The sequence below is a fragment of the Typopeltis vanoorti genome, chromosome 6 (genome assembly GCF_054136105.1).
Source record: "Typopeltis vanoorti isolate ZY-2024b chromosome 6, IOZ_Tvanoo_1.0, whole genome shotgun sequence".
In the NCBI taxonomy this organism is placed as follows: Eukaryota; Metazoa; Arthropoda; class Arachnida; order Uropygi; family Thelyphonidae; genus Typopeltis; species Typopeltis vanoorti.
In genome coordinates this window covers 63,902,194-63,919,599 of record NC_143554.1, presented here as the reverse complement: position 1 = coordinate 63,919,599, position 17,406 = coordinate 63,902,194, and the positions used below count along the sequence as shown (strand labels likewise).

At 36.0% G+C, this 17,406-nt stretch overlaps 1 protein-coding gene across 1 annotated transcript in view; it reads left to right on the top strand.

The window, feature by feature from the left end:
- Positions 1-2,734: 2,734 nt before the first annotated feature.
- LOC150105498 (ecdysone receptor-like) overlaps positions 2,735-17,406 on the top strand; it is a 240,631-nt gene continuing 225,959 nt past the window's right edge. Inside the window, exon 1 of the mRNA XM_090394208.1 lies at positions 2,735-2,859. The gene's annotated coding sequence lies outside the window, so the exon portion shown is untranslated. The remainder of the gene's footprint in view (positions 2,860-17,406) is intronic.

The window sequence follows — 17,406 nt, the reverse complement described above, 5'->3', positions numbered from 1 at the left end:
GTCGTACTGTTTCCTTCTGCAAGAGAACACCACAGGCCACTTCTGTGCTTAGATCACTATCTGCCGACAAAGAAGAAATGTTAGGGCCTCCCGTAACCCAGACTGCAGTGATTTTTAAAGAGGCTCTCTTCCGGGTAGCACTCTTGTTGTTAGTGCCTGAGGGATCACGAACAGCATGCGCTTTGTTTCCCTATGTCCATCCTTTTACCTTTCAGATGACCACAAAGAAAGCTTAGTAACCGTATCACTTTATTAAGCCTAATTGCCCGCAACATATTTAATCAACTTGGGACTGAGACTTATTTTTTTCTGAGTATTAGGCCTTTCCGTCTGTCGTCTTCTTCCCTCCCTCTCCTCTGTACTTAATCAGTCGACTCAATATTCTTCTCCATAATACTATGTACGTAGCTTAATAGGAAGGCATGCATAATAATATTTCTAGAATTTTTCCCAATGAAAGTTAAATTTGTTTCTCCAATAAATTTAAGGAAAATCTTCCAGCAGAAAGGTCTTAAAACTATGTTAAGTTACTGTTTTTCTTCTCCCCCCCCCCCTTGCTGTTGAGAATTCACGGAGAAACAAGCAAACTTGCAGATCTTTGCAGCGATTTATTTTATTCTGATTAGGTCTTAGAGTTGAAGTATGGAATTCTCTAACCACTTGTATTCGTATTTTTCATTTTTTAATCGCGACATGAAATCTGGAATGTATATTCGTACCTGATATCGATCGTCGACCTTCAATAGCCGTCTTGAATGATGTCTTACTTCAACCTCCTTAAATCATGGGTTCATTGAGCACTTCGAGTCGACTGTAATTTGGCACTTTTTAAATGCTGCTTACCCCGTCTCGCTGGTCAAATGTTATCTGCGTTGATTACAGGCTCAGCAATAATGAACTCCTCATCTTTATGTGCGCGAATTCCTTTTTTTTTTTATAGTTAAATTCAGATTTCATCCCACAGGCAGGTGATAGGCTTTCTTTTTAATTACATAAGAACCGTAATTAAAGATCATTACGCCGAGAGATTTTAATTATACATTACAATAATTAATACTTGGTCTACTCTGTGCGATTCGTGGGCATTTATCAAAAACTGTTTTATGTCGGCCATGAAGTCATTCGTCGTTTTATTATGATCGTCATTATGTGTAAATGAGACTCGAGCAGCTCCTTAACAGGTGGGGCACAGTAATGTACCTACGGGAAACAGGTTAACAGATGTGAGGGGTGTCTCGTCGTAAATTGCCGATGATTCCCACGTTGGATCAGACAGTTCAGTTAATAAAGCAATACTCAGTAAATGTAGTTATACAGTATATAAACGTGTGTTTATTTTAGAAACCGCTGAAATGAGAAGGAATAAAATCAACAAATGTTGTGATTTTGTTATTTCATTAAATCAAAAACTTTATTTTTTTCAGATATTTTCATAGCTTGATAGACATAGTTTTTTTTTTTTTTCAGGATAATATAAGCACGGAATTTGCCTAGTAAGTCGGGTTAAGCACGTAAACCAAAGAAGACGTTCCCTAATTAATGCAAATGAGCTTATTCCACTTTACTACGAGTTGCCTAAGACTTGCACTACTTGCAGGCGCAAACTTGACTTATTTGTCTGTTTCCTTACTTGGGAAATGGATTAAAACTAGGTTTATATTTAAAATAGCTTGGTATCTTTAATGTATATTATACCCAAGGTAAAAAGATTTTCTACACACACACACACACACACACATATATATGAATCTCAGTGACGAGAGGGAGGTTCTAAACCTATCGTATTTTAGTTATTGGAGTTAGAAAGGGATTAAAGACCAAATTACTCTTTCAAGCCACTTCAAGTCTCCAGTAAAAATGGGAGTCTCACACGAGGCGATGTAAAATTACCTTCTGCTTAAACTACATAATATATGTGTTGTGTGCAACACATATATTACAATAAGTGTGCTGTTCCATTGAAGCAACTAAGATCATGAGGTCAGCATATTACGCCTGTTGCTTGTGTTCTCCCGCCAGTACATCTGTTTTGAGGGATGAAAACCAGAGTTTTTGGAAGGAAACCTACCTTCCACCTATGTATGAAACAAGTTACTCATCTTTAGGTGAACTCCTTACGGATAACAGAAACGTGGAATAGACGTCTACATAATGAAATTAAGGTTCTTCAGACTTAGTTGTGTATGCAACATGTTTAGAACAAACTGATAGCAAAGCATTTAAAAAATCTAATTTATTTGATGACAAGGTGAAAACGATTTAGATGGAACCAACAAACAAAAAACATTAGCAATTAATTATAATAGACTACATCTTCTAGCGTTATGGGAATTCTCCTCCATTCCTTTCCATTAATTTTCCCTTCCAGGCTCCTCTCCTTTCCAAAATCTCCCGCTCTCTCACTTATTTCCTCTCTCTCTCTTACCACTCCCTACATGTAACTCGTTTAAATGCTCCGATGAATACTTCAAACAGGAAACCTAGGGGTGACGTGATACTCGGAGACCCAGCTCTTTTTTCGCTTTCTCTCTCAGTTTATACAAGGTAAACGATTTTTTTTTCTACGTAACACATTTTGCTTCTAAATTTAAACTAGCGTTCAGGCAGGAGCTGTGAAATTATTAACCTTGTTGTTCCTAAAGAAAATAACGACTAAGAAAATTGACTGATTAGATGTCGAATATATATTTGACGCGAAAGATTTATTTTTCTCTCTTTTACAGGAATGAAAATGCATTGGGTATTTTACTTTATCATACGAATCGTATAATAACTCCAACAGTTGAAACTCTGACTTGAACCAAGGATTGTGAATGTCTTCAATAAACTACAGGAACTCCGGATGGTTAAAGGGACGAGGTAAGAATGTGGAAAGAGCATAGTTTGCGTTTAAAAAATTACATTTATATTTTGTGAATACCGAACGACTGTAGAATAGTCAGTGAATCATTAGTAACAATCATGGAATTAATCTTATGAAGATCGAACCCATAAATCGTAGATCTCGTTGCTTGCATACTTAAATCGGGTAGATGTGACGTGGTACCGAGACCAGAGTTCTTATTGCTCGTTTCTTCGACTTTTATACAAGTCCTAGGGAGATCTGGACTAGCTTGCATGGAACTTTCCAGCCCTTTCATTGACACATCTCGGTACCGTGACGAATTTACCAGTCCCTTGAGCACGTGCCTTTTCTCCTCCCCTTCCTTAGAAAACAGGTTACGCCACACACACACACACACGCACGCAGGTTTCATTCTTGACTACTTTCACAAATGAAGAAAACTCTCTCTCGTGTACGTGCGTGTGTTCTTTTTTTTTTTTTTTTTCCTTTAGACAAGAGCACTTATCAGGTCCAGACACCTCCTTCCCGGATAACGGCCAACATCGAAAATCCGGGTAGTTTTCAAGCGGCAATTTATTACTTATACTGAGTACACCGGCATCGCGATGCAATCTACAGGACATCCGCATTAATAATTAAAGTGATTTATAGAATTTTCTAATTTATGTGTATTCGGGCTTTCTTTCTTTATTTTTCAAGCAAAAATAAACTCCTAACGAGGTATGGGTATGATAGAAAGAGAAATTAGACGACTAAGACCTGAAGAATTACCATTTATCTATAGTGCATTATTTATACAAGGAGCTAAACATGTACAGTTATAAACATGTTTTAATTTTTCGAAAAAAATAAAAAATAAAAATTCATAATTTATTTTAAATATTTTTGGAAGCATGTGTTGTAGAGATGTTTGAAAAATGGATAATAAATGGTCACAAGTTCAGAAATTAAAATAACGGCGCCTACGAGTTATTAGTAATTAGCTTTAAAGTCCGTTATTGATGATTTCGCAATATGAAATCAAGATGTTTCTGTTGGGTTATGCACCTTTAGTATCCTAATTATCTTTTCCTCACTGCATTTCACAGATATTGTGCCACACTCTTGCTAGTCGGACAAGAATGTAGCACACTATCTCCCTCAGCAATCCATGCGCTTGCGCTTTGCAGAGAGATTTGAATTTTAGATTCGTTGATCATCCGACGATACTATTTCACACATGCAGAAAACCCTTTTTTTTAAAAAAAAAATTCTAAAATGTGCCAAGGTCAATAATTAAACAGAGCTATAGTACAAAAATAACTAATAGTAATTAGTTATTTTTGTTATTAGTTATTTTGGGTGTATTGACCAGGAAATTAAGATGACGGTCACCCTGGGATCTAGAGACTACAAGCATCATAGCTATCATGGATACAACGATGATAATAAGTCATCTAATACATTTTTAAATAAATTAAATATCATTTTCTGGATTTAACTTTTCAAAAACTTCGCTGTTGACACTCACACATTCCTTCTATCTTTCTGTTTGGCAACATCACTGAATGGGATGGGGGGGGGGGGTTGTCAGGAAGTGGCAGTAATAATTGTATGCCTCACTATTCCAAGGAATAACCGCACGTGGACGCCCGCTTCTATTCTTTGGAAAGAGGCCTTTTAACCCCCTACGGGAAAATTTCATGACCAAAACAGTCTATCGGAATATCTTCCCACAACTCTGGTTCCGTGAACTTTAGAGGAGGGTTGAGAGGGTTATAGGGAAATATGCGTCTCTCTTCAGAAAGAGATAGATAGACAGAGAGAGAGAGAAAGAATGTACCCGGAAAACAGAATCACCCAGAACTTTTCTGCAAGAAAACTTTGTGATAAGGTTTGGATACTCAGATTACTAGAGTACTAATGATTTTGACTAAATATAACAACGAATTTGATATCCCAAAAGTTAGTGAAGACGGAAGATGTGCTGAAGAAGAAGCGCAACGTTTCAAATAATATTAGAAATAAGCCCTAGACTAACGTTAGACTTTTTTTTCTTATTTATCTCCTGTAATAAAAGTGTCTTTATTAAAGAGACGGTTATGTCGTTTATATTTGCCGCCACTTTGGTTATAAGATGCAGAGATGGGGAGGGGGGGATGGAATTTTTCTTACGTTACCTAAGCCTATACCCGGTCACCAGGCCTATTCTTTGTTTGAAACCTTTGCTTCTTTTTTTTTTTTTTTATTTCCTCGGACAAATTATCATTTCCAGTTTATTGCCAAGTACCGTCACGTTCCTAATTACTGCCATCTTAGAAGCACAGCAGGAAAATAAAAGAAGCAAATATACTTTAAGAAGCTGTCGTGATTATAGAGACATTATTATATGACTACATCCTAGTGCTATCAAGATCCCGCAGTCCAGCATAAGACTCGACGATTAAAGCAGACATATAATTTTCACTAATTTATATAATGTTACTTGTCTCGAAATCACCGAGTCGTTATCCTGCTCGCTAATTGTAACATATTTATTGATCCATATCTGTCAGGCTTACAACTGCCTATTAACTTATGCACAAAGAATTGGAAGCAACTTCACTATGAAAAAATACTTTTGCTTTCGGTTCCGGTCCTGGTTCTTCAAGCAAACACTCTCTTTTGACCACTCCCCTTTAATATTTTGCTTGCACGCTTTTTTTTTGTTGTTGTTGCTCTAAGGGTTTTCTCGAGACATTTCAACAGAACATATACTCGTATGTCGAAGAATACTTTCTAAATAATGTTTCATTTATATTTTCCTGGAAATGAGATATTCCAATACATTTTAAAACTAAATTTCACAGATTAACCTTGAGTGGTTTGCAGACTTTACATATGACCTATACAGAAAGTCTTTGTGTGTGTGGGAAGGGGGGGGGGACTCGAATTTTAAAGGTGCAAAAAAAGAAAACTTTCCTTGTAATGCATTATTAAATCAAATATTTTCGTTTTCATGTAGTAGGACCACAAAATAAAGTTGGTCCCTTTACCTCTAAAATATTGACAATTGAGACAGTGGTGCTCAGCATTTCGCAGAGGAATTGAGTTGCGGAAATGTGCGACTATGATAATTGTTTACTGTTTCTATATAGATATATCATTTGCGCATTATAAACAGATAAATGCGTAGTGAAGATGATTTAAGGGACCTCAGCATTCTGTTGTCTTTATAAACCTTGAGAAATGATATTATACTCTAGAGCTTCGCATTCTAAAATATCGTTTTCAGATTTTCTGTTTCCGCTAATATTTTATTCTGATATCATGCCCACTACTTGTAAACGCGACTATTATATTTATGACGTAAAGCCATAGTTGAACAGAACATTTGAAAGCAGCGGCAAGCACTTGATTACTTCGCTGTGCACTGCTCACCTGTTTCATTCTTGATGACGTAACTTATCTTGTCATGAAAACATCGAAGTTTTACATCACAGCTTTCTTAAACTAAAAAATCAATCATACTATTTTAGTAGATGAAGAACGAGACAAAATTTGAGGACAAAATGCCAGTACTGCAAAAATCTCTTGTGTTTAGCACCATTTCACAAAAAAAAAAAAAAGCTTAGATGGGTTGTTTTCAATTTTAGTGGTCCTGAATAAATAGGAAATTGGCCAGTAAAGCAGAAAACTTGACGAGTAGTATTATGCGATAGTGCCAGTTAACCATGTTAAGCAGTAATTACCTGAAACTTTCGTTCTCAAAGCCCATGCGTTTAGACAAGTTTACTGTAGTGGATATGTTTAAAACAGGATTTAAGTTGATTAGCCACCTGCTTGAAGAACGTAATCACTTTATTATTATGAGCCAATTAGCTTGAAATTTCTTATGTTTCCTGCCGCTAAACTGGCATAAGTGTTCCCTAATCGTTAGGCAAAACACACTACGATGTATGGAACGCAGTGAACAAGAGGGCCAACCCTAAACTCGTCTCGTTTCGTCCCTCCCAAACGTTTTCCAAAGATGGTAAATCATAAGAGAGGGAAGGAAAGAGGAAACAAGTGCTTTGACAAAAAATGCATGGTGAACGATTTAATAATTATTAAACACAATATCAGAATATGTAACATAAAATGTTCCAGACTTTTATTATTGGAATAAAACAGGGGAATGAAAATTATAAACCAAATCGTGCTCTCATTCCTTTTAGATAAGGGGGTTAAGTAATGACTTGAACAAAAGAGGAATCATGATTTTTTTTGGATGCCGAGGAGGCAATTGTTTTAATGTGTTTATGCCAAGAGAGTCTTGATGTCAAGGTAATGCCAAGGAGAGATCTCATCTTGCCTAGAGATTTGGCTGTTGTCAAAGGTAAAGCTGGGATAATATGGTTCTTTTTTGTGGGGGAATAAGACAGAACTGTGTTTTTCCGGCGTTGAAATTGACAAGGTTATCTGAGCCCCATCGAAAAATGGTTTGGAGATTAGAATTTAGGCTTGCAGAAGTTGTTGTTCTGTGAGTTGTAGTGGTTTGTTTATTGCAAGGTTTGTCAAGTGAGAAGGAGGAATGTAATGTACTGTCTTCGGCAAAACTGTGTATTGGACTGGTGGCCAACTGGAGCAGGTCATTAATGTATAGAAGAAACAGGGTAAGTGAGAGGACAGAAAACTTCGGGAGACCCCCCCCCCCAAGCATTAGTTGCATAGTTAGAAGATTAGGAAACATCAACATCATATGCAATGTGCGTCCAGTGAGAAAACTGGCGATCTAGTTTTTTCACTGGATGGAAGTTTGCTTATTAGACCTTTGTACCAACCCAGTAGAAAGCCTTGGAGATATCTAGTGCAACCTCTTGGGAATCGTCAAACTTTTTCATAGCATTTGTTCAGAGGTGTTTGACATAGGTGAGCAGATCTCCTGTCGGACGGCATTGGCGGAAACTTTCAAGATAACACAGGAGTTGGATGTTAATGATTCACTCCATTACTTTGGAGAAGACTTGCTTAATAGCTCCTTGTGCCAGACCATGTGTTAAGCCTTGGAGATATCTAGTGCAACCACATGGGAATCGCCAAACTTCTCCATGGCATTTGTCTAGAGGTGTGTGACATAGGGGGGCAGATTTCCTGTCGAACGGCATTGACGGAATCCATATTAGTTGTGTACTTTCAAGATAGCACAGGCGTTAGTTGTTAATGGTTCTTTTTCATTGCTTTGAAGAGGGCTGAGATGAGAGAGACTGTTTGATGGTAAGAATCTGTCACTCTTGGAATGGGTTGGACATGGGCTAATTTGTCAGTCTCCTGGTCCTGACAGCTTTCCTCCATGCTGTCAGGACCAGGGGGCCTTTTTGGTATGTAATTTGGATAGAATTTCTCTAATCACTTCCTGGCGAAACGTCAGAGGAGGAGGCATTGAGTGTTTGGTGTGCAAAATGGTTGAGAGACATTTACCACTGTGGATTTCCTCTGTGGGTGACGATGCAATAGACCCATCTGAATGCAGTAGCAGTAGGAGCAGTGCTCGGCAGAAGTTGTGACCAACTGCTTTTGTCAGAAACCAAAATACGTGGATGCCATTTGGGCATGATGTAAGTTTCCTGCTTTTGGAAATCGGTTTTTGATGAATTGATGAGTTTGGCGGCATCCATGAAAATTAACTTTGTGCGCTATCCAAAAAGAAAGAAGTGGGTTAAGAGTATATTTTTCTCTCAACAGAGTAGTGAGTGAATGGAGCAGTTTGCCTGTTGAACTGGTGAGTGCATCTAGTGTGAATGAGTTTAAGAGAAGTCATGACAGTTGGTATGGGTAATGTGTGTGTCTTACCTTGAATAATAATAATAATAGCACGGTCGCAGATTTCTTAATAGAGCTATAATTATAAGCAACAGTTACTTATTATCGTCCTCTTTATAAAGTGTTATTTTCGAAGAAAATCGAATTGATCTGAGATTATGAAGCTTAAATGATCGGGGAAAAAAGGGAAACAGTCGCTTCCTAGTTTTCCCTTTCAGTCGTTTCCGACCGTAGGTGGCTTTGTAGGCATTGCCCACAAAGTATTCCTGGTGAGATTTTTACAGGATAGTTCACCATTGCTTCCCCCTCCCCAATTTCATCCGGGCTCGGGAGCGGCATTATGGCTGGGATGTATTCATGACTCTAATCCATGTGTGTTCGCGTGGCCGGTCTGCCTCTTCTGTGGGGACGAAAAACACGAGTTGCCGGGTGAAAAAACCCCTACCTCCGTATGAGACCAGCTAACTTACCTTTAGTCGAAAGAGACCAGATAAAGGTTCCTCACATCACTGACGGGAGTTGAACTCAGGTCTTTCCGACCAAAGGGCTTTGTATATACTGACAGGGCTACTGAGGCCCAAACAGTCACTTAGAAAAACTTTTCTAAGCGATTGTTTAGAAAACAGTCGCTTAAAAATCCTAGACGTCTGGTTTAATGGTATTATATCTCGTAGAATGGCAAAAATTTGTGTCTGAATTTTCGATGTATCCAAAATATGTAATATCGAAAACTCTTATAAGCCTCAATATTTTATTTTTTAAATGGAAGAAATTTCTTTACTAATAAACTTGATAAATAACATAAAAAACTAATCATATAAGATTAATGACATCAGAAATGTCGCCCTGAGAGAGTCATAAAAACATTTCTAATCCATTGAAACTATCTCTTCAGTCTCGACTTCTATACTTGTATGAGCTTCCACGTGTAGCATGGACCTACGCATGGCAACGGTTTCTATGTAGTCGATGACGTCATTGACACAGATCACTGCTCTTTCAGATAAACGAAGCCAGAGAGCAGTAAAGAGACGATTTACACAACAAACTGAACTTTAGGAGGATTTTCAATGGGTTATTTTTAAACAGGTGCTTTTTGAACAGAGCGTATGGCAGACAACAGTTAATAACATTGATAAACAACGAATTTCTGTCCGAATGAAGTATCTTTTTGACGTGAATTCAGAAATCGTATTAGAATTTTCCAAGCATCCATAGTTTGTGGAATATGCAATTCATTTTTATTAGATCGTAGACCATTGCGCTATATATTATAGCCACAGCCCAATATTTCCCAATGCCTGAATGTTATTTTAATGTTTAATGCAAATATATTACTGCTGCCGGTATCCAACCTGCCTTAATAATGACTCCTCCCGACATGTTTAGACAAAAATTAACATGCTAATACTAGAATTGATTGTTTCTATTGGTATTACTGTACTATGATGTACACTCTTTCTGAATACTGAAAGTGTACAGAAATATTTTTAATAGCATTGTTAGTTCTTTACGGAAGTATATAAAAAAAATCAATTTTTATGGGTTTGTGTAAAAATACTCTCAAAATCACCACAGAAACCTTTGCTAAATAAGAACAAAAAAAAAAAAAACTTATTTATTTTTTGCTGTAAACCTCATAGGGATGGTTGATCAGGATAGTAAAGACTTATATGTGATTTAAAAGAAGAAAAGAATCACGGGTAATCACACCGCGGATTTGCGTTCCTACTAAAAAGATAAAATTAAGTATACATATCCTCCATGTGTTATGAGAACAGTATGCTGTACTCTTTTTTTTCTTTTCGTACCTAAACGTTCCGTTCAGACAGTTGGTCACTTAATGAAGAAGATGAAAATGGACAGATAGAAGCAGAGAAGAAATAAAATGCAGATTTTAAACTTCCACATTTTGAAAGTAAGCCTAGCCTTACTCAGTCAAACGGAATTGCATGATCTTGTTTAAGATTATCCAGTTCGATTGACTAAGAACTTCCGAGATTTAGACCACAGAGTTACAATTTAGTTGAGAAAAATACAAGCACAGCATATCTTCTTTATTTTTTATAATGATTCTTTTTTCTAGGTTAAGCCCTTTTTTGTTAGAAATGCTGGTTGATTACTTGATAAAGACCAAAGGCCAAAAGCACAACTACCAGAATGGTCACTTTTCTTCAAAGTCAAAAAAGTACGAAGGGTGTATTGTAACATTCTAAAAATGTACATCTATGCGTACATTGATTGTGTTATTCGTGTGAGAAAACATCATATATACGAGTACATATAGAGTTTCTTCCGAGAAATTATAATGTACAAAATATACTAATGGAAATTAAGATTTTAGGTCATAGAACTGTTGTTGGATTTTGCAGATTTTGGATGAACACTGAATGGATAAGAGAACAGATGATTGTAGACATCTTAAGACTTAATTTCATCTCTTCATTGATGGAAAAATCAAGGGAATATTTTTATCATCTACACAAATAAGAAAACTTGTCAAGTATACATTTTAGAACTTATTATATTGAATTATGTGAATCTGAATATAAGGGTTTTAATACCTTTCAAGAAGCTTTCAATAGAAAACAAAGCCATTCTTTGCAGAATTTTGATTGAAATTTGATTTCAGCATGTCTCTTCACCGTTCTATTAGCAGTATATTTTTCTATTCTCACTTAGATTTCTTCATGGTTACGTCGGCGGTACGGAGTCAGGAATGTGTGAAAGGAAAAAATGTTATCAAAGAAAATGGAACCAGTATTTTTGCACATTACTGAAATATTGATCAAGGCAGTGATTTTCAAAATTTTTAAACAGACCCCTTCTCTTTTTTTGTAAAAAAAAAAAAAAATTTCCGTGCTCCCTTACGCTTGTCAGAAGATAATATTGAAGTATAGTTTTCTTAGTATGTATTTCATTTATAGTTTGTTTGCTTGTTTGTGTGATAGTACTCAGTTATACTTCAAACCAAACTAAAAGTGAAATAGCTCACTGAGATATTTATTTTACAATGTACAACTTTTAAATTTTAACTTGATATATTAATGACAGTAAAAATATTTAATGAGAGGACTTGTTCTTCAGTACTGCTTTTTTAATTGAAACAAGTGGATGGAATATCGAGTACATGTCGGAATTGTGCTCGATAATAAATAATATTGAGCTGTGTTTTGTGTAAAGTTAATTTTTTTTATTTATTGAACACTCTCCCCTAAAAGGATCTCGCTCCCCTAAGGAACTACTGGAATGGGGGTTCTCCATTCAGGTATACACGTTTTGTTGGATATATAATGTTCTGTTTGTATTTAGTATGCATTAAATGCTTATTAGAGACATGAAATGTCTTTAAAATGTTTCATGTTTGGTCTCAAGAGCAGGGTTTCCGGATTACCTAATCCTTATCCCACCCATGATACTAATACTAGTGTACTACAGGCTAAAATTACCCTTTCATGGGTAGAATTTACATAAAAAAAGATTGTTTTCTGATTATAATTCATAATCATTCATACTAATCGTTTTTCTTTTCAGCGTTTAAAATTACGTATAAAACTCGAAGTCTTTCAGGAAAGAGGCTTATAAATTTGTTACTGTAGTAATTAAAATCTTAAATTAATTTTTTTTGTTCCCGATTCGTTTAATTCTAGCACGGAATTAATTATAAATTAACAATATTTATCAAGATTTTAATGGTCAGTTCAACTTAAATCTGCTTATATCTAATTTTATATAACAAAATATACATTATTATGTTTTATTCTCCATTCTAATACATCCCTTAAAGATCACGCGCAACTGAAAATGTTTTCGAGAATTTTTGCCATGATTGTAATCTAGTGCTTTCAAATTAAACAATATATTTGATATTATAACAGCATTTTTGATTATGTCAGCTTTTTTTTTTTTTGGCCAGTGGACGAATACATTTCTTCGGGAGATCTGATTGAAACCACGATAATGATTACTTAACTTTTCAGAAAAAAAAAAAGAAGTTTAAATACTATAGTTGAGTAATTGATTTATACAAATTAGTAAACAGTGAAAATAATGATAGGATTTTGTATTTTCCATTGATCACAATATAGACTTTAAAAGCAAAGACTATATCCAATTCATTCTTTTTATATATACTGCTCAAAACAGTTAGGAGATATTTGGTTTTCTTGTGAATTATAAAGTTATAAAAATAATTTACAAAAGTAACACAATTTGTAATAAATATCGATTATTTAAACAATGTCTTATCAATTACATCCTATCCATAAGTAAGAAATATTTATTCATGTATAAAAGAACCCAATAGTTATAATTATTTGCAGAAATTTATAATTATCCTACAGAAACTAAAATATCCGCTAATTGTTTTGAGCAGTGTAGTTAAGCATTTTTAAAGTATGCATGACACATTTTTGGTGTTTTGTCTAATATATTTTCTATTATAATCTGATAATATTAGTTCTTAAAATATTGTAACAAGCTATGTTCTCATATTGATTCCTTTATTCCAATAATTCTGATTGAATTTTTAATTTTCAACCGAGTATCTCATTCTGAGTATACACTAGTTTCTACTGTGTACTCAGAATACACTAGTCAGATAATAATGTACTAGTGACTGGTACATTATTATTGTGTGCGCTTCACGATGACCGCTACTAGATGGCGCCTCACTCATCGCCCTTCACTTGCTTTTCGTGACAAGAAAAAGTGTGATATGATACAGTAATAGGGCGTTTTCCTCTGGCCATGAAAACCAGCCGGACGTCCCTGAAACCCATAGAGGTTATAACAGGTTATGCACGTCTCTGGTTCGCTCAATTGTAGTTGAATCACTGGCTAAACTTGGATCAGCTCCAACTATGCCACAGACACACACACACACACACACACACACACACACACACAATCTCTCAGATTCACTTAATATTTCGTTTTTCCCGTTACATTCAGGACAGGTGATTATGTGGGTAGAAGCACATGTACATGCAAGATAGACACAGTCCCCCCCTCCTGATGGGGGAAACATAAAGGGGGGAAAATTGAAACTGTCATCTGATTCTCTGTACGATAGCAAATTCTTTCTTGATTAAGCAAATTATTCGCTTTTCTATAATCAGAAGTCGGCGTCACAGGTCTAATCCATTCTGTAGGAAGTTAAAGTTTAATATCATTAGAATTCGTATAACTGGAACTATTTGTTTTAATCTTATACTTCTGCTGTGTATTGAACTAAATAAACTTCTTTAAAACGGCATTATCTCCTCTAAGTATATCAAAATATATATTTACAGGAGCATTTCTTTTCTCAGGTTTCGAGAAACTTCTTCAGGGTTTCTGTATATGAATGAGCATTGGTAACGAGTCAGATATGCAATCTTGATAGGCAAAAGAGCTTGTAATCTTAATATTGAATAATTTATTTATCTGTTTATGTATATATGGGTGTGTTTTATTTATTTATTATGACAACTTGGAGTAATTTATGTAAATAGCACTCATTTTACTGAAAACACAAAATTGTACATTAAATGAATTTTTAATGTATTACAAACTAAAAAAAATGATTCTTGAGAAAATGAAGAATTAGTTTAGCTGGTTTAATGATTTCAGTAATGGGTCATCCTCTTTGGTGATCTGTTACAGCGTCTTTGCTGACTAATAGCAAAAGCGATTATACACCCTCTGTCCAAAAAGAAACCGAGCTTTTCGAAAATAGAAGAAACTAGTAGCGCCACCTGTTGTATCTTTTTGTTGTTGAAAACAACAACCTTCATTAGTGTTGTGTCAACTGTTTATGACATTTGTTTCATTTGAAGCCGAGTTATAGTGCCAAGAGTGACTGTGTTTTGACGAACGGACGGAAAATGAGTTTCAAACAGAGAGCTGCGATTGACTTTTGTATTAAACTTGGGAAACATTTTACCGAAACGCATCAAATGCTTCAATACGCATACGGTGATGAATACTTATCCCCTACTCAAGTTTACGACTGGTTTAAGCGATTTCAAAGTGGTCGTGAGACGCTTGAGGACGACGAAAAGCCGGGCGGTCCAAAAACTGGACTGAGCGAAGTTAACATCCAAAAAGTGCGTGATTTCATCAAAGAAAACCTGAAATCGTCCTTAAGATTGATTGAAGATGAATTGGGGATTCCAAAATCAACTGTGCACAACATTTTGACAGAGAGTTTGGGTTTTCGTAAATTGAATTCGCGATTTGTTCCCCACAAGTTGACCGACGACCAAAAAATGTATCGAATTGAACACTGCAAGGACCTCATTAAAACCACTATAAGGATTCAAACTTCTTTGAAACTATCGTTACTGGTGACGAAACGTGGTGTTTTGAGTATGAGCCCGAAACAAAGCTCGAGAGCGCTGAGTGGAGACCATCAGAAGAGGAGCATCCGAAAAAAAGTCGCTTGGAGAAGTCAAAAGTAAAGACAATGCTGATTTGTTTCTACGATTCCAAGGGTATTATCCACAAAGAATTCGTTCCGCCTGGCCAAACGGTCAATGGTGAGTTATATCTCGAAGTTTTGAAGCGATTGATAGTGAGAATTCGTCGCGTACGGTATGAATATCGTGACGACCGACCTTTCGTCAAAACACACTGTCACTCTTGGCACTATAACTCGGCTTCTAATGAAACAAATGTCATAAAAGTTGACACAATACTAATGAAGGTTGCCGCTTTCGACAGGTGGCGCTACTAGTTTTTTCTATTTTCGAAAAGTTTCTTTTTGGACTGAGGGTGTAGTTACGTATGATGTTGTTTTTGAGTTAGGGTTGAGTCGTAACAAATGCCATAAACAGTTGACACATTTGATACAGTATTTTAAGAAAGATGTTGACTTCACTGCCGAATCGACAGCGTCCTCGTTTCTTGCTTATTATGGATATTTGTTTAATTCTTTAGGTACTAGGTGATTTTGATTTCCATCACACACACACACACACACACACACACACACACACACACACACACACACACACACACAGGTTTGTGTTTGTTAGGACCGGTTTGTCTGTTTTGAGGGATGAAAAACCCGAGTTTCCGGGGGGGGGGGGGAGCCCTCTAACTCCGTAACTCACCTTTAGTTGAAAAAATCGGATAATGGTTCCTCGCATCATGGACCAGATGCGAACCGAAGTCTACCTGCTGTCGTGAAATGGTCGAAATAGAAGACTCGGCGATGCTTTCAGTAATACTTAATACTAAGTATTAAGTATTAAGAATGGCAAACCATAATCTTTTATATACAGTTTTAATTAATTAATGAGTTAATTTTATTCCATCCCATTTGTCTTTTTTGCGTATTTAGCCCAATGACCTGTGAACCAATTAACTTGCCTTTATTATAAGTCTAATTTTGATGTTGATTGAGCCAGTATGCCTGTCTCTATATTTGTCGATGTATATTCTCTAGTTTTGCATTTTTTCGCGTTTTGTAGGAGAAAAAATTCTATAACCTTCTTATAAGAATAACTCCATCTTCGGTTGAAATTGCTTATACAATGTTCTTGGCATCCTAGATCACATTTCAGCCGGATCTTTTCAACTAGTAGGCGTCCTCGCAATTTGCCGGCCTGGTTAACGAATCCAGCCATGGACATGGATGTCTGTGACTATCTTTAGGTCGGAGATAAATTTCATCATCCGGTGTGAGACCACCGGGCCGCTTATTGAAGGCCTGAAATGGCTCGTGAATGAGAATATAAATCATGTTTCGTCTCTAGAGCAGGGCTTCTCGACAATGTAAAAAAAAAATCAATAAAAAAATTTTTTTTTATTGATTTTACAGAAAAAAAGATTTTTGTGTGAAGAAAATAAAAGTTTCGTTTCAAATGAAGAATAAGATTACATTATTTCTAATTTTGTTTATGTGCTAGGTGATTTCCATCGCCTGATTGTTTGTTCAGTGTTTTATTCTTTCAGATAGCGTTGCCTCTTAAATACAGAATTGACAGCGCTATAAATCTCGACAAACTTAATAACTTCGTAACAAAGTGGGAATTAAAATCAGTTATAAAAAGGCCGAAACAGTGTAAATAGTCAGAAATGAAATCAAAGAAACAAAATATATACACTGCCTGATAATTAGCGAACTCTATAGGTCACATATGATCTTCTGACAGTATTAAAAGCAGAACTTGTTAAGCAGATAAGAAAATATCGAAACTCATGATTAAACGTTAGATGATTTGTGTGTGTGTGTGTGTGTGTGTGTGTGTGTGTGTGTGTGTGTGTGTGTGTGTGTGTGTGTGTGTGTGTGTGTGTGTGTGTGTGTGTGTGTGTGTGTGTGTGTGTGTGTATCCTGCAGCAAACAGGATGGTGTTGCATCGGGGGATGAGATGTACCTAAAGACATTCACAAACATCCATGTCCGCAGCAAGATTCAAACCCTGAACCTGTTGGCCGGAGAGCGATTAAATTTCTTAAAGTTTTCTAGATCAACAGTTCAAAGCTAAAGGAAAATGTAACATTCCGGTGTTCGCTACCATTTTCACATATTGAAGTTGCATTGCTGGTGTCTGTTAATTAATTGTTCACGTAGCGTGTAGTCTCTCTCTCTCTCCTTCATTCAGAAATGGTGTATTTCAATAAACTGCATTGCTTTCTTTTCTTCTTTTTTCGAATGTGTTTTTTCAAGTGGTTGAAAGGTAAGAGAATATGTTATATTTGCATGTGAAACGTGTTAGTTTTGTCAAGATGGCCGAGTTGAGCATGAAGCAAGATAAAGATATTGAGAAAAGTGAACGCAAAGCGGGAGATGAGTAATGGAAAAAGTTAGAAAC